This window comes from Phyllostomus hastatus, unplaced genomic scaffold (genome assembly GCF_019186645.2).
Source record: "Phyllostomus hastatus isolate PE091 unplaced genomic scaffold, TTU_PhHast_1.1 phas_scaffold_501, whole genome shotgun sequence".
In the NCBI taxonomy this organism is placed as follows: Eukaryota; Metazoa; Chordata; class Mammalia; order Chiroptera; family Phyllostomidae; genus Phyllostomus; species Phyllostomus hastatus.
Genome location: NW_025334033.1, coordinates 67341158 through 67367515, shown reverse-complemented (window position 1 = coordinate 67367515; position 26358 = coordinate 67341158).

Here is a 26358-nt window from a genome sequence, read left to right as displayed (position 1 = left end):
ATGGGCTTTCCCACGACAGCAGGTCTGGATGCTGATCTTGTGGCTTCGGGTGGAGGAAAAAAAAAACATTGCTAAGTACTCTGAAGATGTTGACGAATCCTTCAAGGTAGAGGTCAGAAAAAGACCCACTATCAGAGCTCAAAATCTTCTAAGGATTATTGATTGACATGGAAAAAAAATTCCCAAAGAAGAAGGTCAGCAACGGGAAAAACTAGGTGGTACTTACCTTCTGGGTTCGCAGTCTCCTTATGGGGAGCAATGACCCCGCCGTGGTGCCCCGGATGGGGTGCGCACGTCGTGCTTCACACGCCCCGGAGGACCCGAAGCAAGCCTCTGCCTCTCTCTGCAGGGACGGGCATGGTGCCCCGGGACTTCTCTCTGCGGGGGCCCAAGTGTGTGCCGAGGGTTACGGCTGTGAGAGGTACGGAGGGACCATTTGGTCAGAGACACAGGAGGGCTCAGGCCACTGCGGCAGCCTTGGCTGCTATCTAGGAAGTAAGTTCCAGAGCGCAGGAGACTTGCTGAGCGGAGGACCAAAAGACTGAGGTCGCTGCGTCTCTGCCGCCCCAGAACTGAGGGTTCCCTAGGCTCCGGGGAAAGAGAGCAGGGAGCCCTTCTCTTGGCAGAGAAGCTCCCCGGTGGGGCTTCCAGCCCACCGCATGCCTGCTGCTCAAAGATGCGAGGTCCCCCAGGGACAGCGGCTCCCTGCCGTCAAGGTGCACGCAGGCCCAAGGGCCCCCGCACTCGGGACTCTAGAGCCATGGGCTGATGAGCCCAGTCTTCGGTGAGGGTGAGAAACACCCGGTCCTCTAGTATTAAAAGTGAGTACCACCCTGGCTGGCGTAGCTCAGTGGATGGAGCGCGGGCTGCGAACCAAAATGTCGCAGGTTCGATTCCCAGTCAGGGCACATGCCTGGGTTGCAGGCCATGGCCCCCAGCAACCGCACATTGATGTTTCTCTCTCTCTCTCTCTCTCTCCCCCTTCCCTCTCTAAAAGTAAACAAATAAAATCTTTTCTAAAAAAAGAAAGTAGACTTAGATTATTAAAAATAAAAAGTGAGTACCCATGGGCCTCATCCCCCGCAGGTCTGCAGGGAGGCCCTGGAACCTGCAGCTGAAGCAAGTCTCGCCTTGGACTCCGGAAGATACTTTGCACGACATGGTGGTGGTGGCGGGCAAGAGGTGGCGGCTAGGACCTCAGGCTCTGACGTTGGAGTGAGTGCCTGAGGTCGAAATGCTCTTCTACCCATGTTTTGCTTAGTGACCTTGCACAGTCCTTAAAACTCTCTTACATCTTGGTGTTCGTGTCAATAAGTAGCAGTGTGTCCCTCATAAACTTCCTGTGACTGCTAAATAGAGGAATCCTGCAAGGCATGGATCCCACTGCACGGCACACACTGAATAGTAAATACATGGTCATTATTAACATGCCATTTAAAAAATAAAATAGATATAACTGAGATAGCACCTGGTCTTGAAAGTTTCCCCCTACGACCCTGTGCTGCTTGATTCAGAAGGAGCCTTCATTTTTGACACACGTGACTTCTTTAGGAATGGGCTGCCCTCCCAAGGAGTCCACGGGGGTGACACTGTGCGTTTGGAGGTTCTGTCACATCCACAATCACAGCATCACCAGCAGCAATGAGTGCAGCAGGGTGTGTTAAGAATCCCAGTATCCCACCCTGGCTGGCGTTGCTCAGTGGATTGAGCACGGGCTGCGAACCGAAGCATCACAGGTTCGATTCCCAGTCAGGGCACATGCCTGGGTTGCAGGCCATGACCCCCAGCAACCGCACATTGATGTTTCTCTCTCTCTCTCTTTCTCCCTCCCTTCACTCTCTAAAAATAAATAAATAAAATCTTAAAAAAAAAGAATCCCAGTATCCCATGAGTGCAGGGTGCAAAGGTGAGTTGGAGACTCTCCCTGTCACCCAAGCCAACTTACACCCGGGCTTTGATGGGAACATGTGCAGCTCTGTGTTCAACAAGGATGTGCTGGACCGTTCCCGTGTTGGACCTTTACAGGTACCAGGCATCAGTGCCACAAAACGAAGGTGGGGCCTTGAACAGCATAAAGGAAGAGGCGCCTTCTGTCCTGGTCGTCAGTGAGGACTGTCCTGGGCAGGGGGTGCAGGGAAGGTCAACGGACAGTGGGATCCCTTTCCGTGTGATTTTGTGACACGTGGCCTTGTGGCATTCGGGTAAAATAGCATCAGTATTTTGTTATTTCTGTATGAGGAGCAGACGTGTTGTTTTCTAGAAGCACAGTGTGAGGAAGAAATGTACAATGTGTTGTTTTCTAGAAGGCACAATGTGAGGTAGAAGGGCGATCCAAGCTACTGAAAGAACTAGCGGGATGGGTTCAGGACGGCTGGCCGGACTGGCGACGGCTCTCCTGCTCACAAAACCTCACGCAGGGCCAGGGAAGGGATGTCACACCAGGCAAGGACATGGGATGTGTCCACAAACACAGGTGCAAAGGCCATCGGCAGGCTAGAAATGCTGAGGAATCCCTAAGAGATGGACAGCAGATACAGGGAGTGAAATACTGTGCAAACACACTCACTCACGTACACACAACACACTCAGACACACACACACAACACGTACTCACACACACTCATACAACACACACATGCTCATACACCCAAATGCACACTCACTCACACGCTCATACTCACATGCCACACACATGTTCACACACACACACTCACTCATATACAACACACCCATGCTCACACACTCAACTACACACACATACTCGCCCAACACACACACAGCAGAAGCACCACAGGGAACTCCAGACCTGGAGACCAGAGACAGGCAGGGTGGAAACTCGAGAGCAGAAACACAAGGATGCTGTTCCCGGCCTTGGACATGAGCGTGAGCGAAGCTGGAGTCCTCAGGGCCGGGCGCGATGGAGGAAAGACCGTGAGGCGTCTGAATCGATCGGTATGCGGGGCATTTCAAAATGCTCAGTCACTCCTCCTGGGCCAAAAAATCATATTCTGGATCTCTGAGGGGGCATTCACAGCCCTCCACACTCTCTCTCCAGGATCCCCACAAGTCCAATTCAGTAATTTATCTCCCCAAACATCCTGGATGTCCCCAGTGCACTAGCCCACTAGACATTCTCAGGAAAAAAGTCCATATGCTCTGGACTGACCCGGTGCCCTTTTGGGGGTAACACTCCTCCTACTTCCGCTTTGAAAGGACCCCCTCACGTCTCACCCAAGTGCCACCCCCCCTTTGGAAGCCAGCTTCCAAGGCGCCCACTTTGTAAAGGCGTCAGCCTTTTGCTGCCACCCACCCAGCTCTTGGGCCTCCACGTAATCACTGCCGAGGTCCATCCAGTACCATAGATCCCTTGCCTGTATCTTTATTCCCCCCAGGACATTGTAAACACCTTGGAAAGGAGGAATGTGTCTCTCTCAGCGCTTGGCACATAGTAGGAGCACACAGAACCACGTCTGGTGTACAGCAGCTATTCAGTAAATGCCTGTGGAATAAATGAGTCAAGCTTGGGTAATAGACTGCGGGGGTGGGGGGGGGATGCTTTTGGAACAGGCAAGCGATAGGCTTGTCAGAAAAGGCCTTGAATGCCAAGGTGAGGAGTCCCGAGTGAATGTGATTGGCAAAGGAAGGTTGTGGCACCTGAGACAGGTGCCCGCGGCACATTTACCCACCTGGTGAATTTGTGGGGAGAATGACGTTTCAAGAGATGGGCCACAGTTTGGTGTTGACGACCAAATAAAACCTATAGGGGGAAAAGCCTGCAAACAGAAATACAGACTAGAGCCAAGCTGGAAGAGAAGGCGACTTGAAATGCAGCTGTTCCGACGGCTGAATGTAAAGTAAGGATCAAGAACACACTCCTTGTACAAGATGGCCCTCGGTAGGTGCACAGGTTTAATTAAGCAGGGAGACAAAGTACAGCACCAACGTGTTAAAAGCAGGCCCACGCCGTGTGAGAGGCACCTGATCGGGGGCTGGCTTGTTTGCGGTATTCTTGTCAGTGCGCTTGTCATCCTGGTGCTCTGTTTACGCTCCAGCCCAGGTTTTGTTTTGCATTGTCTGCAAGGGAAGCATTCGTTCCCAGCCAGGTTTCAGTGCGGCATGCTCATGCACAGTCCTAAATAGATCAAGCCGATGAAGTATTTCCTGAGAATGTGCACACTTTGGGGCTTGAAGGGATAGCGTACAAGTAAAGAAACAGTCCAAGAGTGACCGGAACGGCTCGTGTGGGTACAGGGTGTCCCGCAGGTGAACCGGGGTAGGCAGAGGTCACTTCTGGCTTCAGGGGAGCGGGGTTTGAAGGGGCAGCCTCACAGGAAGGGGGCAGAAGGTGAGAGTCCCGGCCCCAGACCTGGCCCCCCAAGGGCGGGCTTGAGGGATGCCCTTCACCCTTCGAGCCCCAATGACAACACCTTCCTTGCGGGTCCAGTAGCCGCAGTCTCAGCCCTCTCCTGGCGAGGAGCGTGGGAATGTGCGGGGGACAGTTGTGAAGGATGCGGGGAGAAGCTATGTCTGTCCTGCTGGGTCCGGGGACCGTCTGCTCCAGGTGCCTGCCCTCACTTCCCAAAGGCACTGCTGTCCCTTTTCCACAGGTGACATGCCTGAGTCCCAGAGAGGCCCGGGTCCGGGTGTGGCTCCAGGATGACAGGAGGTAGAGCTCCGGGGAGAGAGAGCGGGGCCCTGACGCCTTCTCCTGATTACTCCACAGGGCCGGTCCCCTGGGATGAAGGAAACAGGTGCTGAGAAGAAATCACTTGCTTTTGTGATCCGATTGTGTGTCCCTTATCTCAAAGACTCCAAGGTCTTTGTGGTGTTTTGGGGAAATCAGATTTAGAGTAGATGATAAGATGCACATCTCTGAGATGGTCTATTGTCCCCTGAGTGTGACACAGAGGCATAGGGCGCCACACTCCTCCCCTCTTTTTCCTCCCTCCCTCCCGGCCTCCCTCCCAGCCTCCCTCCCGTTTGGAGCTCTGCGCAGGGATGCCGTGCGGCTGTGAGTGTCCACCTTCGTGCTCCGCTGGTCCCCAGAGCCCCTCGTCCCCTGAACCCAGCACCCCTCTCTTGTCTCACCCCGCTCTGCGCCTCTCTTCCGTGTCTTCTTAGCCCCAGGACCTCCTGGGTCTCTTGCCCACCCATCCGGTTTAAACCCTGCGTCTCCAGACAGATGGTACCTGGGAAGGGGTCTCTGCTTATAAAGTCCCAACCCAAAGCCCCCTCCCTCTGGCTTCAAGGAAGTACATGGATCACAGTCAAGAGAATGGCGGTTGGGTTCAGACCAAATTCCCACTCAGTCACTCACCAGCTGTGTGGCGCGAGCCAGGAGGACCATCCATCCAAACTGCGGAGAGGTCTTTGGGGAGTTGCTCCGCTGAGTAAATGAGATGGCTGCACCCTTTGTGGTTCCTTGGAAGCAAACGACAAGTTACATTGGTGAGAAGAGCAACAGGAAGGGGGCTGAGGGGTGAGGAGCATGGTCGCAGGCTTAGCCCGAGCAGGAGCTGAGGACACGCCCAGCAGCACGGTGGGGGGGGGGGGGGAGAGTGGGGGTAGGAATAGGGATGAAATAAACACACTGAAGAAGGTGCTGCATAAGCAATGAGGAGCCTGAACTTCAGTCTCAGACCCTCTACTCACTGCCTGTGTGACCGGTCACAAGTCACTCAACCTCTAGCTGACTCGGATCGCCTTCCCCATCCTGGTCCTTGTGGCCTCACCTACTGGGTGTGATGTTGGCCCAAGGGGGTGGGGGTGGGGGGGACATGCTTGGCAAGCTGGGGAGAACTGTGCACCCACCCCACTGTGCACTTCCTTTGGTCACTGGTTGTCTTCATTTCTTCTGGTTCTTTTCTCCCTCTTTCAAGAAACTTCTTTTTTGGATTGAGCACGGGCTCCAAACCAGGCATCGCAGGTTCGATTCCCAGTCAGGGCACATGCTTAGGTTGCAGGCCATAGCCCCCAGCAACCGCACATTGATGTTTCTCTTTCTCTCTTTCTCTTTCTCCCTCCCTTCCCTCTCTAAAAATAAATAAATAAAATATTTTAAAAAAAGAGAAACTTCCTTTTATATGCAAGTCTCCGATGAAAGGGACCTCTGCTTCCTCCAAGAGAGTTTGCTGACCCATGAGTGTCTGACCCAAAATGCAAGACAACGAGGTGTAGAGGGCAACGTGGTCTTCCCAAAATGTCTTGGGATTGGTGGAGGGAAGGAATGAGGAAGATGTGGGGATACAAGAATTAAGAGTATTTGATTCGTCACAAATGATGCTGTCCATGCAGACGTCTTCAGGAAGGCAAAGTGGGGCTCCTGGCCCTACGTCTCCCCAGCACAGCGGATGAACACCTCCACGCGTGGGGAGACCCCAACCCTGCTGAGCGCAGGTGGGGCGGGCGCTCCTCGGAGGGAGGAAGGAGAAGCAGGCCTTCGCCTGCCAATGCATTGAGCGGCCGGACTTTCCTAATGCTGTCGGCGCGGTTATCAGCAGCGTTGTTTTATTTTCAAACTGGGCCCACGTTGAAGCATTGCCCCTCCCTGATAACAGCCCTGCCCCTCACGGGAAGTGCATTGCAATTAAGCTTCGTGAGAAGTTTTATGGGGTCTGGATACGGCACCCCTCTTCTGAACACCCCTCTAAGTGAATTTCTAAACCTGCAGTAGGTGCCCATTAACTCGGAGTGTGGAGAAGAGTTGTCTATAAGTAATAAAAATAGCAGCTTGCATAACAGCATTCGCTAACGTGTGGGGCGTTTTACAATATCTCAGTTAATTACAGAGAAGTAGCTTTAGATGGGGAAGGGACGTCTGGACCATTTATTTCACTGCTCCCTCCCCACTCAGGAACAGGAAAGCCAACACCCAGAGTGGGGGACACTGGTGGCAGCTCCAGCATGACCGGGGTCATCAGCAGTATAGACCAAATGGGATGGAGGCCAAAAACCAGGCTGACCACTGGCCAGGAGGACGAGACTGAAAGCTTACTCAGCTCAGGGTCCAGGCCTGGCCAAAGCTGGCCTGAGTTGGTCCATGGCCCACCTGCGGGTATCGTCAGAGCCTGTTCCACTGTGCAGGACCCTGTATCTGACGCAGGCGGCATTATCCACGGGCGCCTGTTGAAGTGAGTTTCTGCCCTCTGGGACAAGTGGGTTTCTGGGTCTGTGTCCACACCCAGCTCTCCAATTCCCCAGAGACCCCCAGAGGTCCAAAGTGCTGCTGTTACAGAATAGGCTGAACATGATCGAGTGGTGCTGTCCTTCTAATTTTGAGTTGAACTTCAGCTTAGACTGCTGGGCCTCCCAAGAAGATGGGTCTTCCTTAGTCTAGATTTCCCATTCCTTTTAGACTCTGCCCGACTTCACCTGCACAACCGCCAGAGCTTGGGTGGCCCTGCCGTTCTTTCCTCTTCTGGCCAGCATGCTTCCCTCTCTCCACGGGCCAGAGCTGCCCAGCACCCCTCAGTCCCCCAGTCCGTCCAGCCGGGAGCAATGACACCGACACAGAGTCATGGTAAACTGTGCCTGACGCGAGTCTTAAAATGTGTAACTAATTTTGGAAATCTACCTGAGAGCTAGTGATGGACTTAATGCTATGAGTCTCTCTATCATATTGTTGCTTCTTTGGGTGTTCGAGATCCTTCCTGGCTTCCATTGCAGTCAGGGTGGCGGTCTGCAGTCAGTTGTGGCTAATCGAAGGTGAGAACAAGTGATGTGTCTCTTCCAAATACAGCAGGTAAGAGCTTATGCATCTGTTCTTCCCCCCTCTCAGGGCTCTCGAGAGCCACTTACTGAGAGGTTCAAGGTCCCAGAAAGGCTGGTTCCCTGAGACACTCTACGGAGGAGAGCCCCTGCCAACCGTCATCACATTTTGCACGAGACAGAAATATGCTTCTGTTGTGCTGAGCCACTCAGATATCAGGGCTTGTTTGTTAATGCAGCATAGCCTAGCCCATCCTGACCAATGGACACAGCATAGCCTCTGTCCCTTCCTTAAATAATGTTTTTCTCATGCGCCACTTTCAGTTCCCTTACCTGCATGTCCCCTGTGTATTCCCATAGGCCCTTACATCCTCGACCACCATAAATTTGCAGAAAGCACACACCCTACTTCCATATCTGCTTCTGAGCTTCAGACATCTGCACCCAACTGCTGCCTGTTTTTTCAGTTTTTCAGTTTTTCACTTTTCCAGCACCCCCATTTAGCCTTCAGCTCCTTAGAAGAGACTTTAAAGCACTTCACGACTGGACCCCGGAACAGCAAGAGCATCAGAGTGTGGCTCTGAGATCAGAGCCTCCAGTGTCAGGTCAGGAGTCACCTCAGAAAGTCGCTTAACCTCTGTCACTTAGTCGCTAAACCTCTTAACCTAGTTGCTTAACTGCTTAACCGTTCTCATCTAGCAAAGAGGATAATGTGTATTTTAATGTATTGTTATGAACATTGAATTAGGTCATTCACAGTTACATAATTATTGCTCCAAACATAATTATCATAAATTAGTATTAATAATAAAAAGAATTACTACAAATGGCCACTTTATGTCAGCAACTACAGCAAACCATTTACACCCACAGTTTCTCATTTAGTTTTCATAACACCTCCACTTTGCTGTGGGTGTAGGGAGGATGCGCAAGTGGTCCAATAAAAACACTGGTAGGAAGCTGCAGAGCTGAGATTCAAACCCACGTCCATCTGATGACAGAGTTGTTGCTCTTCCAAGGAGCATCAAATGGAGCGTGAAGCCAAGAGTGAAATAATGACGTCACCTGATGTCCAAAAATACAGAAATGGCGTTAAAGATAGCAGGTCATGTTTACGACGTCATGACCCAGGGTTGCCACTTTGTACACGTCCAGGAAGGCACATTTGCATACAATGCAATGTGAATATATAGCAAACGATGCTTCTTGGTATAATACACAAGCGCTAAAAATCATGTATATGTATGATTACTTTATGTGAGTATTAAAAAGGTTTAGATCAGCCCTGACTGGTGTAGCTCAGTGGATTGAGTGCTGGCCTGTGAACCAAAGGATCATGGTTCGATTCCCAGTCAGGGCACATGCCTGGGTTGCGGGCCAGTTCCCAGTGGAGGATGCACGAGAGGCAACCATACATTGATATTTCTCTCCCTCTCTCCTTTCCTTCCCCTCTAAAGATAAATAAATGAAAAAATTTTTTAAAAAGGTTTAGATCATAGCATAGTGATAAAGAAAGGGGGCTCAGGAATCAAACTGGTTTGAGTCATAGCTTAGGAATCTTCTGGTTACATGACCTTGGGCAAATTACTTAACATCTCTAAACAGAGAAAATAATAGAACCTATCTCATAGGGTTATAGTGAGGACCAAGCAAGGCAAGGTATGACTAGTGCCTGGAAAATTCCTAAACCATTGTGTTCAAATATCACATCAATATCATCATCACCATTGTTATTATTGCAGGTGATAAGAATCAGGAAGCAAAATTGGGCTTGTTTTGTGTGCTAAGCTGCATAAAATAACATGGAGGCAGAGATAAGACTAAAAGAAAATATGCTTTCATCTGAGCAATGGCTCCTTCTGGCCTGTTTAATTATTGGTGATTTTTCCCCTTCTCTTTATCTCTGCGTTTTTCAAATTATTGATGATGAATATGTGTCACTTTCATAAGAAAAAACTAACACTCTCCTGTGGCTTTAGACAAAAAAAAAATGTCGTTTCCTGACCTCCCTGATTTTTTTTATAGGATCATCTTCAGTCATTAAATTTATTTAAAAGCTCCGATCCATTTTTGATCATCTGAAATACAGTGACAGGCACCAAAATCAATCCTCCATTCGAGGTTTGCAAAGAGCGTAAATTATTTTAGAAGTCATGTCAGGTAGAGTTTATTCCAAGGTTTGCTTGCACATTTTAATCAGAAAACACAGAAGGTCTCCGAAGCTTAGATTGAAATATCCCTTCACCTTGCGTGCAGAAGCAGGTTGACTTACTGTTCACCAGCTAATAGGACCGGCGGAAGGTACAGCATGTGTGCTAGAGGCAGCCTGGGCAGGAACTGAGGGAAACACATAAAGAAACATTTATTTAAAAAAAGTAAATCAACCATAAAGATCCTCCCAGCAGACCTGAGAGATGGAAGCCTGTCTCTCATTTTCTCCTTGGCAAAATTTAATCTATGGCTGGGGTTTTTCAAGCGTCATATTCAAAGAGATGCAAATTTGTCAGAGCCAGACCCCAGCTGACTCTGAGCACCTTGTGAATGTCAAAGGGGTTTAGAGGTTGAAGTGACTTACCTCCTTCCATCCTAACTAATTTAAATGCATATGTATGTATTTACATACACGTTTTTGTAAGAAGAAAAGCTAAAACAGAGCACACAGCTCCCTATGTGTTCGGAGCCTTCTTTGTGTCACTGTTCGCTGCGTATCTGAAATGTAAGCAGGAAACACCACACTGGGAAACAAAAGTGCAATCGAGAAATCCACAGTCTATCACGGAATCGCAGGGCTAGCAAGAGGGTTTTTGTTTTGTTTTGATTTAAATAGTAATCATTGTATTCATCACCTTCTTCACACCCCACTCCGACTCACTAGTTTAGGGATCATTGTTAACTAGTGAGCAATCTCTGTCCCCCACGTGGTTCCCCTACTGCACACAATTAATTCCCTTACGTAATAGAGTGAATTTACAATAAAAAGTAAGAGGTTTTAATGAATATTGTGTACACAGACATGGTTTGGGGAGAGCTGGGCTTGGCAAGACATTTAAAGTCAGTTTCTCTTCATCTTTACACAAATAAAGGATCTATTCACTAATGGAAATTCCATACCTTGGAATCACAAGCGAAAAAATGACGTTAGGTTTCCTTTCAGACAGCAAAAGCTCCAGATTAGGTATTAGTAATTCACTGCTGTTAATATGTGTACATAATTGAACATGTTCTACTTTCAGATCAATAACTATTTATTGTGTTGCTACTAGTGCTGGGCTCAGGAGTGCACATAGGACCTAGACTCCGTGTCTGCACCTCAGGAGAGCGTAGCTTTACAGGGGAGCGTGTGGGTCACCTCATGACATAATAGGCTGCTGAACAAATAAAATCTCGGTGGGGTACAATGAGAACTATGGATTGCTCATGCACCTTGGGAGCCCTGCTGATCTTGGTTGGCCTCGCCTGTCTGAAATTTGACTAGTTGTTGGCTAGGCGACTGCTCTGCATGCCCCTCCTCCGATGGGCCAGCCGGGGCACAAGCTCACAGCGATAAAGGGGACACGAGGAAGAGGGCAAGCCCGATGGCACAGGTGCCTGGACTGCATTGGCTGACATCTCACTGGCCAAAATTTACGCGGCTGATTCCAAGTCAAGGAGGGAGACGGTTGCCAAGTTACACCATGAAGGGTATGGGCCCAGCAGGGGTGAAGGATGGGCTGTTTTTGACCTCTGCTTCACAGGGACAGATAATATATATACCACTACCCTACAAATAGGTACAGCAGAAGAGGAGACAAGAACCCCTGAGGTGACAAGGACAAGCATCTCACTCTGGGAGATGCAAGAGGGGCTTTGTATGAAGGATGATGTCTAAGCCGAGGTGGAAGGACAAATAGGGTCTCATTGAATAGATCGAGGAGACAGGTATTTCAGGCCATAGTAAGACCACTGACCAAGGCATCGTGCTGACCAGCCTCTGCAGAGACACGTGGAGTAAGGCAATGGGTGAGGTGGGAGGTGCTGGATAAGACTGAGGTGATGGATGTCTCAACTCTGGAAGATGGAAGACATTCCACACCTGTGTAGACTTCGTCTTTAGGCAATGAATACACTGGAACACATTGACAGAGCCTCCTTTATCAATACTCGTGTGCACACTGGGGAACGAGCAGGGACACACACCACGTGTCTTCCTGTTGGAGCAAGGAGTCACTCACTATTCCTGAGCTGGTAGAAATGCAAGTCAAGAAATCTCAGCTTGGTCTTCCTTTACCTACTGAGAAAACGCCCTAATAAGAAGCCACGCTTTGAGCGCAATGGAAAGAGATGACTGTCTCTTTAAGAAAGTGGTTAGGGCAGTGCCTTTGGGCTTGAACGTCTGGAGACAGTGGCGTTAGATTGATTAGGTGTGTACATGTTGGCTGAGAAAGCTGTAGAAAGGCGCATGGAAGTGTTTGACAAGATGAAAGACTATTCAACATGTTAGACAGCTGCTTGAGTGAGGAGATCTATCACAGCACGGGAAAATATACTCACCAGGAAATGATACCTTCATGCACAAGCTAGTACAAGCTAGGTCACACAGTTTTTGTCGGGCGTGACAGGCTCAAGCAAACAAAGTTGGAAAGGAGAGTTGAATGCACCTGCTCGTAATAGATGGGCAGTGGGCGGGGAGTTTATGGGGCTGCTTCTCGCCCCCCACCACGTCTGGTGGCTGACTCTCCCTGCAGCTCTCTGTGGGAAGATGAGGCTGCCCAGCCAAGCTGTGCGTGGGCTGCAAACAGGATGGGCTTTGGAGTCAGAAATTCTGGCCCCGGGTTACTCTCTTGCTAGTCTTGGACAAAACACTTACCCCCCCCCCACCATGTCTCCCTGTTCTTGACTCATCTGTAAAATGGGTTAGTAGTGACTATTTCTGAAGGGAAGCGTGGCAAGCCGGCACAGCCTCTGTGCATGGGAGTATTTGTTTTCCATTGCTGCTGGATGCCCCCAAGAGGGGTCTCACTGAGCTGAAATCGAGGTGTCAGCAGGGCTGCCTTCCTTTCCAGGAATGCTCTAGGGGAGACTCTGTTTCCTTGCCTTTTCCGGCTTCTGCAGACTGTCCACTTCCCTCGGCTCCTGGCCCATTTCTCCCAGGTTGAAAAGCAGAACTATCCCATCTCCCGCTACCCTCAACCAGGAAAAGCTCTCCACTCTTAAGAATCCACGCGGGGATACTGGGACCACGCAGTCAATCCAGGATAATCCCCACCTCAGAATTTTTAACTTCATCACGTCTGTCAAGTTCTTTGGCCGGGTGAGGTGTGACAGTCACAGGTTCCAGAGGGCAGGAGGACATCTGCCTGCCACCAGGGGGTGGGGAAGCTCTCTTTCACAACATCACGAACCAAAAGCATTTTGTAATGAATCTGTGATGTCTACATTGAACTGGCCACAAAATATGCCTTGATGCAAGATGCCCCATCATTGAGAATCCAAGTGCTGACAATAATGTAACTGCCACCTCTTCAAGAGATCCTTCCCTGTCCAGATAATTCAGCATCATCCTAGCAGGTGCCTTGCACAATTTCCTGTGCTTTCCTTCTCCTGGAAGGAGGGGCCGTCTCCGCTTTGCTCATGTTACATTTCTGACTTCTAGCACAGTGAGTGGCACACAGGAAGCTGGTGACAAATATCTGCTGGATGCATAAGGGTGCTATTGATGCATGATCCACCTATGTGGGTTGCCGAGCAGACATCATGTCGAATCCTCACTTTGAACTTTAAGGTCAATAGTATTTTTCCCAATTTACAGAGGAGGAAACTAAGGCTCAGCTCAGAAAGCCCTGGTCCCTTTCTCAAAATATATAGCTAGTGAATGATAGAGGTGAGGTTCAGTGTAGTCCTTTGGGGTCCTGAAGCCCATTTTCCTTTCCCTTGTAGCTTCCCCAAATGGACATGGACCACAAAGCCATCCAGCTCAAAGGAATGAGAATTTTGCTCATGATCTGGTGAAACTGCCCTTGCATAACTACCTGGGAAGAGTTGTAATAACAATACCAGCAACCGCATCGACAGTCATGGCTAACCACATACTGCATTTACCTTGAGCCCTACCCTACATGAACTCAGTCCTGGAAGCAACACTGGTCCGCTTTCACGAACGAGGAAACAGAGGCACACGGAGATCAAGTGCCTTGTCCAAGGCCACGCACGCAGCCGGTGGGACTTGCAGCCAGAGTCCATGGGCTTCCCCATAGTGCTTGCTCTACTGCCTCTCCAATCAGCATGGAGCTGGTCCTGGGTGACTTATTTCTTCAGTCTCAATTTTTGCTGCTCACATGAACCCATCGCAGGACGTACCCCAATAGTCATGAGATATCGGAGAAACAGAGAGGCAATAAGAAAGGAAGGAATGTCACCAACACCGCCACTGCGATCTGAATGGGTTCCCATAAGCTGCCTTTCAGCCCAGCCCTTCATTCTGCTGCGGTGGGCTCACGCCCAGAGAGGGGGTCGATCACCAAGGTTAACACGGGCGGCTGACCCCAGCCGGGATGAAGCCCTTCCTTTGCCGCCCACCCCAACACACCTTGATGGGCCCTGGGACTGAAATGGCGGATCACTCACCTGTCGCCCTCCCAGGTAGAGAGGGTCTTCCTCCATCCAGCTGGGTGTTAGCAACCAGCACCTGGAGCAGGGCTGAGGGATAGGCAGCACCCAGGTCAGTTAGGTCTTAAAAGCATGAAGATCCTAGTGCACCTGCCCCCAGAATGTATTTCCCGTTCAAATGCTGCTCCCCACCCTCCAAGCCACCTCTGTCTCGGTCCCGGACCCAGGCCCTGGCTCCTACCTGGTGCTACCGCTTCCCTTCTTACCTCTTTAGACTCTGCCCTCCACGTAATAGCTAAAGCGCTCCTTGAAAAAGCCATTTCACTCATCATGGTACTTCCACCCTCCCTCGGCTTCCCCTGACAGGCGGACTGAACCCAGACTCCCGCTGTGGTCTGCAGGGTCTCCCCCCGCCCCGCCACGGCCCTTGCTTCCGTGTCTAATCTCATTCACGTTATTCTCGTCCTCACTCACTCTGTCCACACTGGCTCGTTGTTCCTGCCTCTCTTCTCCCGATCACCCCACGTCAGCCCCTTCTCACGGATCAGGCCTCAGCTCAACTCCCCCCCTTCAGAGACCTCTCGGAGAGAGGCCAGCCCCAAACACCCTGCGTGACCAGCACCCCGATGTCCAGGGTCTCTCTGTGTTTCCATAGCACTGGTCACCCTTTTCTTTAAGATTTTATTTATGTATTTTTTTAGAGAGGGAAGGGAGGGGAAAAGAGAGAAAGAGAGAAACATCTATGTGTGGTTGCTGGGGATCATGGCCTGCAACCCAGGCATGTACTCTGACTGGGAATTGAACCTGCGACACTTTGGTTCGTAGCCCGTGCTCAATCCACTGAGCTACGCCAGCCAGAGCTCCATAGCACTGGTCACCCTTTGAAATGACCTTATTCAGCCTTCCTGACTTGAGTCTTCGTCTCCTGAGCTAGGAAGCTGGGGCCATGGGAGCAGGGACTCTGTTTGTCTGCTGCCCTCCTTACTCCCCCCAGAATTAGGAGTGTCGGCCACTGACCAGCGCGGTCGGCCTCACCTGGGAGCTGGTTAGGAATCTGAAGTGTCAGTCCCCACGCCCAAGCCTGTATTTTAAAAGTATCCTTGCTCACGCGCACTCCATGGTTTGCAAAGCAGCGCTCTGACAGAGTGCCTTGAAAACAGAGATGTTCCATAAGCATATAGTAAATGAATAAATGAATGAATAATGTTGCTCTTTATCTCAAACAAAGACGCGGGCATCGAGTGTTCCGTGTCAGTAAACAGGTCTTCGGGGCCGCAGAAATTGAATTCATTCGATGCATAAGAAAGATTTCCCAAATGTTGCACACGCGTCGGTGTTGATCATCGGGTCTGGTGAGAAACCAGACCTCAGCCCCTCGGAAGCATCCGGACACCCGTGGTTTCCTCGCAGACACGTGCGGTGCCCTGTGCTGGCGGCAGGCGTATCACTGCTCCGGGAAGCCGTCTTCCTCCTCCTGACGCAGTTTTAAAACGGACGTGTACTGCTGTAATTGCTCATTATTTGATGCTGAGGGGATTTCAATTACGGCCATAAAAAAATAGAGCAACTATTTTTTTTTTTTAACAAACACAGTCGAGCCCGGAGTTCAAAGTGAGTGAAGTCCTTCCGTGGCCCCAGCTTGTGCATTCGTAGTAAGCCAAATGAGCGAAATTAAACGTGGATCTCGGCTATGGCCGTGACTCCGAATGGACCAGTGCACCTTGGAAGGGGCTGCAAAGGACCAGAGACGAGAGGCTGAAGAAGACAGTGTATTGCAGAAGGAACTGCAGCAAAAGTATTGGTTCTTGGTTGCATGCTTCCCACTGTTATTATAAAACGCTTCCTGGTAAATAAATATAAGCGTCATCTTATTAGAAATAACAGCACCGATGCAATCCGTGCGTTGAACAGCCACAGGGATTTCTGTCTGTGGGTGTGGGACAGACCACAGCTTCCAAGACCGACTGTGTTCCGATCCCTTCCCCTCCAACGACGGGAACCCTCTGAGGGTTTGACACTTGGGAGAAGAAGGATGAAAAACCCTCGCTAGCAGAGTTGTTCTATATCCAGTCCTGAGCACAAAGCTGGAGTTCGGAGGTATCCGTTATCCTTTCTACCTTTTGTTTCTTTTGCACACAAAAATAATAGTAACAAAAACCTCATGAGGCCGGTGCAAAATAACCTAAAAGGCGAACAACTCACAAGCCCGGCTCCGCCGGTGCGCGGCGTCTGCAGAGGCTGACGGTGGCGTGTGGGTATCCACGGAGCTGTGGACGCTGGAGGCCGTTCCAAAGTCATGCTGAAGCCCAGTGAATACCTCAGTGAGCCGTGTGTTCAAACGGCGTTTAGAACGTGCACTTCGCACGGCAGTGCCTCGTTCCCAGCCTCATTCATTTATTTCATTTTCCTATCTTATTGTACGTCACATTATTCGGTTTGATTTCCCTTCATCTTTGCTTCACTTTTTTTCTCCCAAGCACATCCGCATCACCTCCTCTGCACTGGACACCGTCCTGCACTTTCCAAACACTAGTGCACCCATCCCCTCGCAGTCTCCTAAAGCGGCACTGTGAGTGAGGAAACCCGCCTTCCAGATGGAGGAACTGAGACACAGAGCAGCAAACTGTCTACAGAGTCCTTCTTGTGATTCGGCCTCGGCCACGACGGTTTTAGCCACTGTGATCCCAGAGTCCGATCCGCCCTTTCCCTCGATGCAATCGGGGGCGGGTTTGTAAGGTCCAATCTGCCATGCACAGAAAGGGCGCCTGCTCCAGGGGCCGTCTCTGCACGGCTCCCAACGCCCTTCCTGCAGCAGCAGCAGCAGCACAGAGGGGCCGAGCTGCTTTCAGACTTGTAGGAATGAGTGAAAAGGCCTCCAAAAAGGGCAAGTGGCCGAGGGATGTAAACACGAGAAGATGGCAAGTTCTGACGCACTGCCAAAACCACTGGCACCACAGGTCAGGCAGCTGAGGGGCACAGGGGGCACCGAGCTCAGAGACTGAAGGAACTCTCTGTGGGTTCCAGCTGGTCCACTGCCCAGCGATGTGACTTTGCCCAAGTCACGTACGCTCTGTGACCTTCCATGTCCTCCTCATTCAACTCATGAGCGTCACCCTGGATGCCTGGAGGGCGCCTGACCACAGCTCCCGAACACAGTGGGTGCGCACCCAAGCACCCGCGGAGCTCAGATTGAAAGTTGAGATGATCAATGCACCCACAGCGGATGCGTGAAAAGGAGATTGGTTTTCCTGAAATCGCACTCTGCCAACAAATTGAAAAACACACCACAAGTCTGGGAAATGCACGCTATTCATGCGCTCGTGCCGTTTGGTCCTGAATTTTTTATCTCCCAAGAATAATGACCTCAGCCCTGGGCATTTCCAGGGGATTAATGACCAGCGGAATTTAATGGCCCCGGCTCCAGCCCAGAGCCATCATCCCACATTCCCTGGGTACTCATTAATCCCAGGTAGGCCAGCCGCCTTTCTTCTCGCTGCGACACCGCGCCCACGCTCAGCCCGCCGCCAGCGGGGCGACCACTGGGACTCCACGCCTCTGCCGTGGTCCCCAGCCTGCTCCGAGCTCCAGCCACTGGCTCATTTATTTATAGGGCCAGGCAGACAGTAATTAAAATATGCTAAGGAATTCCCCTGCTCTAAGGCAGCTAAACCCAGTGATGAGCTGCTTCAAACACAAGTCTCCCCCTACCTCCCGCCTCCCCTCGAATACACATATTAACTTTTAGGGAGGGAGCTCGGGATTGCTTCGCATTTTATGTCGAAGGATTTCATGAGATTTTAATGAGTTTCTACCACTGGAAAAAAAAAAAAAAAAAGCTCACAAAGGATCTATGCAAATTGCTTTGTCTGTGCAGCAATCCGAGGACGGTGACAAGCTTCAATATCTGGCTTCGGTAAGGGTGTGCGGATGTGCTGATGTGTGCGCACCGGCCCGAGCCACTGTGCTGGCAGAGGCGTATCGTGCAACGGTGCTGTCCGTGTGCAGCGTGGTCTGCGGGAGAAAACCCCGGATGTTCTCCCGGGGGACATGTCCTGGCTGGACTGCAGGCCAGTCTGTGTCGCCCGCACCCATGCCCCTCCCACACTGAGCCTCAGCTTTCTCGTCTGTCCAACAGACAAACTGTAAGTATGCAAGACGAAGCCCTCCCCCCCCCGGGGAAGAAAGTATCACTTTCTATTAACGAGCCGACAGGTGGGTCAAATGCCACCGCCCTTCTTCCCAGGGATGAAATCAAAGGAACAGGAAGTGATGTTTGTGAAATGAGCGACATCTGTCAGGGTCTTTCATCCCCCCCCCCCCCCGCCCGTCTCTGAGATCATCCTATTTTCCCGTTCCTCTGAAGAGGGACTGAAGTTCAGATGGGATTAATCATTGGCCTGCTTGGCAAGCCAACATTGCAGAGAGGGGCCCAGGGACCGTGCCTCGCCCCCGCCCACCCTGGAAGGACGTGTGGGCTGGAGTCACCAGCGGGGTGGGCTAAAGGCCGACGGCACCCTGTGTGCTGCCATGCGGTGGGCAGCCGGCCACTGGGAGGAGGACCAGAGTGAGAGCACAGAGACCCAGGGAAGGCGAGGTGCCTGCACAGATGCTCTAGCATGGGAATCCCGTGTAGTGGCCTGAGCTGGACAAGTGCTCATGTTAAGAAATGCCTCTATGTTGAAATGTGTGCATCCGTATGTGCGTTCGTGTACACACACAGCTCCTGCACATGTACACATGTCCATATGTAGCTGTACCAGTAGTCACTGACACATACGTTTAGTATTTAAAACATCTCTAATTCAAAACTTGTGCGCCAAGAATGGCCAACTTCCCTTTTGAACTATTTTTGCCATAAGGTTTTTTTTTCTTTTCATTTCACAATGAGAATAGCTTTTTGATTGTAAAAATATGTGTTCATTGTAAAAAAAAAAATATGTTCACATATTTCACAAATGGTTAAGGAAGAGAGTAAAAATCACCTAATATCCCACCAGCAAGTGCTCTAGACACAGCTTTCTCTCCGAGGGTAAATCCTTCCCTTCCGGTCAAACCCCTGTACTTACTAAAGCCGAGTAACCTGCCCGTAGCCGGGCCTCCGGGGTTTCCCAGGATGCAGCGCAGCTCAGCTCCACGAGTGTGGCAGCCGAACAAGACTGGATGTTGTGTTTTTATCCATGACCTCGCAAAGGCGTGAATTTTCTCAAGCCATAAATTGCAACCCAACCCTTTGGGCTGGATGCTATTCACAATACAGCAGGTGGCTCTGGGCGACCTTATAACCTCAGCTCGACGGTGAAAAGAAAAGCGGCCTTAATCATATTATTAACAACGTGAACATCCATTTATAAATGTTCGCGCATTGCATAGCCCTGACCTCATTTGGCCTTCACGAGAAACACACAAGCCAGGTACCATCGGCCCCGTTTTTCAAACGGGTAGATTGAAGCTTAGAAAGAGCAAGTTATTCCCTGAAGGTCTAGTTCTCAGTTCTGGGTTCAAAGACTAGAGGTAGCAAAGCCAAAATCCAGGCTCTCTCCACCGTGGCGTTTCAAGTTCTCACTGTGCAGTTGCCTCAGTTTCCCCTCATGTCTCTCAAATTCTCCTTCTGCCCCTCTCCTAATTCCAAAAATCCAGACCTAACTCTACAGCACGTTTCTCTGAACTTATTAAAGCAGCCCCTTCTAACTGTTGATTTTAAAAAAACTCTCAGGGAAGAACCTGTCTTACTGCTGAGGAATCAGAAGTACAGAGAGAGGGGGATGCCCCAGTGTCATTCGGGGTACAGGCCTTTGCCCTTTCCAGTTCTTTCCAGTTCTTTCCAGGACCTCTCTCCGCCCTTCCTCTCCACGACCTTCTAGCCTTGCCCATCCCAAAGGCCCTCACTGCCACAAATTATATATATTGTTTGGCTGAGTCCTTGGATAAATTTAAGTCATTGTTTGAAACGCACACCTTCTTCCGTTGTCTCTGCAAAAATTTTCGGTCGATTAAGCAACAATAACGTGGATTATTCTACGAGTATCTCGGGATGCTTGCCTGGCACACTGTATATAAATTCCATTGTATCGTAGTCAATTAAACCCCATTGTCTATAAAAGTCACCTGTCTGACTTGGGGAAAGTGGGTATGAATGCAAAAGACCCAACAACGTGTTGAAACGGAAATCTAACCGAGTAATTTATGCCACTCAGCTTGAAAGAAGAAAGAGCAGGCAATATTTTTGGTGCCTACAAGCCGCATGGTGATTTCAAAGACTGTTCTGATTGCCAAGGGTGGCTGACGGGGGACGGAGGCACCTCAAGTTCAACCGCCTCTGCAAACTAAGACAAGGAAGACAAAGAATACTTTTTTGTCATTCTTTGTGCAAATGAAAGAAACTTGTCATTCCAACTTCACAAGACGGCGCTCAAAGATGAAATGTTCAACTCCGCTGGGACAGCCATTTTTTTTTGCTGTTATTACAGAAGAAAATTATAACCATAAAAATGTCCAATTTAGAAAAAAAGGTGCCACTTTAGTGTCATTTGCATAAAAGCTGTTACACACAAATTGTTATAAAGACAAATGTGTAGCACTCTTGTTGGAAATTGCTTATATCTTGGGTGCTTTGCCTCACACGACATAAAGGCCTCTTCAAACTGAAATTCGTTCTCAGGTAAATAAAGCTGAAAGCGGAATTTCACCTACTGGAAAGTACGTGAGTGGTTTCTCGCGTGGCCTTAAACAGGTCCTGCGGGGCCGGGCCCTCCCCTTCCCCTCTCTGCTCAGGCTCATCGTGCTTCTGTTGCCTGGTGACCCCAGGCAGGGAAGACGCACCGTGCGACAAAGCTGGCGATGGCCCGAGTCCTTGGAACCTAGGACGCTATGCGGGCGCTGCGTGGTGAGGGGCCGGGAGAGAAGACGGAGGTCCAAGTCAGGAAGGGGCTGATGGCTCTTCTCTTCTCTGAAAACCGCCATTCCTGGGCCGGACTGCACAGTTATCACCACCCCCACGACAGTCGATGCTGCCCTTTCGAGACTTTCGTCAGTGGAATCTTGGGTCCTTCCCTACCCCACGTGCTAGCCATCGCCACGGGGACCTGGAATAATGCTCTGAATTTACACCTCTTCTGGTGTTTCTGCACGGCGCTGTCCTTTCTGCCTGAACGATCTGGCTCACCCTGAAGAATCCCCACTTGCTCCCCAGGAACCATCCTGAGTGACTCTTTTTCCCCACTGCCCGTGTCTGTGTGCTCCCCCCTCCTCTGCCGTCCCTGCACCGATATTAACATTCATTCATCCATACTCAGTGATCAGCTGGTTACTATTGATCAATATTAATTCATCACACCATAACCCATGGAGACCCACTTTCCTGCCATCTCGTCCTCTCAAACACAGGACATGTGCCAAGTGTATTTCCATGGTTCAATTCCAGGGTCACAATGTCAGCATGTAACCCCTAGAAAATGTCTACTGAGTGTGTGGATGACAGCTATTTACTTACGTATTGCATTTTTAGCGAACTTCCAATTATGGAGCGGTTTCAATAAAATACCCCATCTGGTCTAATTTATTTTAATCAGGCAACTTTGGAACATTGTAAAAATAGTTGTATGTTGTTATTATCTTTTACTTTATTAAAAAAAAACCTTACTGAGGTATAGTTAATGTAGAAACATGCATGCATTTAATATGTACATTTGGATGAGTGTGGACACATACACACTCACGATGCAATCGATCACCACAACCAAGATGCTAGGCATGCCCATCACCTCCCAAAGCACCCATGTTTGCATGTGTGTGTACGTGTGTGTGATACAAACACTAGCATTAGATCTAGCCTCAGCACATGTTGAAGTGCACCACACTGCAATTCAACTCAGAACGGACCGAAGATGTATACGCAAGCCCTGAAACCGTAAACCTCCTAGAAGAAAACACTGAAGGGAAGCTTTCTGACATTGGTCTTGGAAATGACTTTCTTTTTAAATTTGACACCACGAGTAAAGGCAACAAAAGCAAAAATTAAAAAGCGCGCTATGCCAAACAAAAAAATTCTGCCCATCAAAAGAAACAATCAACAAAATAAAAAGCAATCAATGGAAAGGAAGAAAATATTTATAAACCACATATCCATAGAGGATTACTATTAAACTATCAGAAATTCATAAAACTCAATAGCAAACCAAAACAACCCCCAAAATGAGCAAAGGACATGAGTAGACATTTTTCCAAAAAAGACGTACCAATGGCCAACAGGTCTGTAAAAACATGCTCCACGTCGAATCACTGGGGAAAGTCAAATCAAAACCACAATGGCATATCAAAAAATAAGATAATAAAGGCTAGCGAGGGCGTAGAGAAGAGAAAATCCGTATGTACTATTGGTGGGAATGTAAATCGGCACAGCCACAATAAAAACTGGCTCGGAGATTCCTCAAAGCACTGACAATGGAACTGTGATACAGCACAAAAATCCCACTTGTTGGTGTGTAGCGAAAGCAAATGAAGTCTTCGTCCTGAAGACATACCTGCGTTCCCATGAATATTTCGGTGTTACAACAGCAAAACATGGAAGTCTCACAGACAGCCTGAGTCTCTGTCCATGAATAAATGGATAAAGAAAATGCAAAGTATATCTGGGATATCTATTTGGCCACAAAAAGGGAAACCCTGCCATTTGCAACATGTATATTGGCTTTGGGTTTTGTTATGTGCACGTTTTAGATTTCTTTTTAAATGCCAAGGGGCAGGAAAGGGACATTCATAAAGACATCTGTCATCCTATCGCACCCTAGCGCCCATTGCTGAGCTCCTGTAAATGAAGGAACGGACTTTTTTTTAAGATTTTATTTATTTATTTTTTAGAGAGGGAAGGGAGGGAGAAAGAGAGAGAGAGACAAACATCAATGTGCGGTTGTTGGGGGTCATGGCCTGCAACCCAAGCATGTACCCTGAGTGGGAATCGAACCTGCGACACTTTGGTTCGCAGCCCGCGCTCAATCCACTGAGCTATGCCAGCCAGGGTCAAGGAACTGACTTTTAATGAGCACCCTCTGCAGGCCCGGGCCCCTGCCGCACACTTCATGCCGGGACAACCCTACAGGTCCACGTCAATGCTGATTGATGACAGGTACAGCAACTGAAACTCAGAAGGGGCATTAGCCGAGGACACAGCTTAGAATTGGAAAACTAGGCTTCCAGCCTCTCGAACATTAAGGATGACGCTGTCCTGTTAATAGCAATTGACTGCTGGTAAAGGGGGGCTTTTCGCAACCCCTCCTTTCATGTACTCTTGACTCCTCTCCTGACGCCCATTACTCGTGCTTGAGAGGGGACATGGAGAGCGTCCCTCGGGGAAGCAATGCTGGACTTAGAGTCAGAAAACGTCGTTTGGAAGCTGAGATGTGACGCTCTCCAGCCCCTAGGAAGACATTTCATTCTCCTTCTGACTCCCCTTCCTCTTCTGTGAAGCACCAGCTGGGAAACCGCATTCAGGGTGTGGCGAAGAGAAGCTAGAAAAGGATTCCAAGTACAGTCAGCAGCTGTAATGAGTCTCGAGAAATAAGAAAGAATGTAACTGGTGAGCAGGCAGGAAATAAGAAAATGGGCAAGAGGACTAGGGTGCCGGGACCAGCCGGAACGTGGCGCAGGCACCAGGAGCTGACAGATGACACTGGCCAGGTGGCTGGGGCCAGGTCACAAAGCCACACTGGGAAGCTTTCTGACGTGCGTGTTGCCGGGGAATTGAAACTTGCCTATAATGAATCAGTTGAAATATTAATCATTATCTCCCTCTCCCGTGCTTCCTAAATGATTCACTGCCATTTCAGCTGAGAGCAGCCACACGAAGGCAGAGCTGGGAGCTGGGGGGCGCTGAGCGGTGGGGAGTTTCCATTAGCAGCGGGAGGTGATTTTGCACCAGTGAGAAGTTGCCTGAGAAGTGAGGGCCGGGCCTCTGTACAGATGGCTGGGGGTTGATGAGGATGAGGAGAGAACCTTCCTCGTGCCCAAACCGAAGCAGCCACAGGAACGGATGAGAACACGCTTCTTCCCAACCACAGCCACTGGTTACTGAGGCAACACGTTTGTCTTTATTTTTATTATTTTCTTAAAGATTTTATTTATTTATTTTTAGAGAGGGAAGGGAGGGAGATAGAGAGAGAGAGAGAGAGAAACATCAATGTGCGGTTGCTGGGGGCTGTGGCCTGCAACCCAGGAACGTGCCCTGACTGGGAATCGAACCTGCGACACTTTGGTTCGCAGCCCGCGCTCAATCCACTGCGCTACGCCAGCCAGGGCCATTTGTCTGTATATGTGCACCATTTACACACGCTCCTCCCCTTTCTCCCCTCTAATAAAAGAATAATTGTTTTAATATATATCTTTCCAACTGGCACCAGAAGGCGCAACATTTGACTAAGTAACTGCTCCAGGGCCAGACACTTAGATTTTCCACATGGGAAGGTATAAAAAAAATGTTATTTTTTAGATTATGAACATACCCCGTATCTGCGTCTCTTGATACTGCATATTAAAGTCAATGTTCTGTTTTGACTTTCAGGGCATGGGAAGACCTTTACAATTCCAAAACGGGTGTTAAAGGAAAGGACCTTCAAGTCAAACAGTCCAAACAATGGGAACTTGGATTTTACCAAAATCAAAAAAATCAAAGCAGGGAAATTCGGCTGGGGCCTGCATGCAAACTTTCTGCCGTGTTTTTCAACTTCTTCTTTTTTTGTTGTTGTTGTTGACAAAGGACCACCTTGGAGAAGTCTGCCTCGAGCCACGCGGACGCCAGAGGCAACGAGAGACTTTGGACCTCGTTACGGAAGGCAGGCCGCCGTGCTGGGGCGGGGTGGCCCCCTCTATTACAGAAGAACTTAAAGATGCAGGAAGAGGACAATGTGATTATTTTAAAGGTCACGGGTCTCGATGAGATAAGGCTAAAGTGGTGATGATCTAGCAGTGGCTGAATTAGATTACGGGACAATTTTGCTCAGGCCAATTCATCAAGGCTTGTCTCGATTAGACATTCACCAAACCAGCTCTGGCAAGCCTGAAAAGGAAGCTGTTAAAACGAAGGCAATTCCGCAGCTCTTTTAAGAGTGTTTCCGGTGATCTAAAAATGCTATGGATCCATTAAGATTTGTGTACCCGTGATTATATGTAGTCTGAGAATATCCAAATAACAATAAGCATAGACTGGCATAAAAATCAAGGTTCCTAGAGAAAAATCACCTATGGGTTTGGGAGCCTAAGGGGGACAGAGTAAAGGGCACCCTTTCCCCCATGAAACTGGGAAACCTATCGGGAAGCCACCCAGAGCCAGCAGGTAGAAGCCGCGCGACTCTGGGGTGACTAGTGACGTGGGCAGCTCGTGGAGAAGGAGGGTGATCTGTGCAGAAGGACGGGCTTCCTAACACCCAGGTCCCAGGATGCTGTGACCACCAGCACCCCACGTGTGGGGTCGGGCTCTGTGAAACCGGCAGCAGCTAAGAAGGAGCAGAACTCACATTCTCCGGGAAGATGAGTCCCAACAGAAAAAGAGGGACCTGAGTCAAACATCCCCGGGCCTTCCTTCTAGAATTCCCAACCAGAGAGTTCAGCCCCCCTCCCTCAGGCAGGACAAGTGAGGGACAGTGGTTGGCCAGCGGAGTGATGCAAGTGGTATTCCCTCCACCTGGGAGAAAATTCCAGGCGTGGAGAAGGATCATCCGCCCCCCTTCCTCAAAAGGTTAAAACCGGGGTGCTAGCTTTCTCTAGAGCAAGGAGATAAGACAAGTCCCAGAACGCAGCTTCAAATCAGGCTCTGAAGGGACCGGCAGCCAAGAAGGTGTGTGGCATAGAGACCCCGTCCTCGGGAAGGCTGTGACAATGATGGGCCCCGTGCCCCTGCAGAAGAGAGTCCACGGCAGCCAACGTGCTTCCAAATTGTTTGTTTGTTTTGTTTTTGTCGGGGTGGGGAAGCTGACTGGTTCTTTGGAATTGCAGATGGAAAGCTAGGAGCATTGAAGAAGCCATAGGAGTCAGACCTCAGCTCAGTGCCAAGACGGACTTTGCAACAGTTGGAGTGGG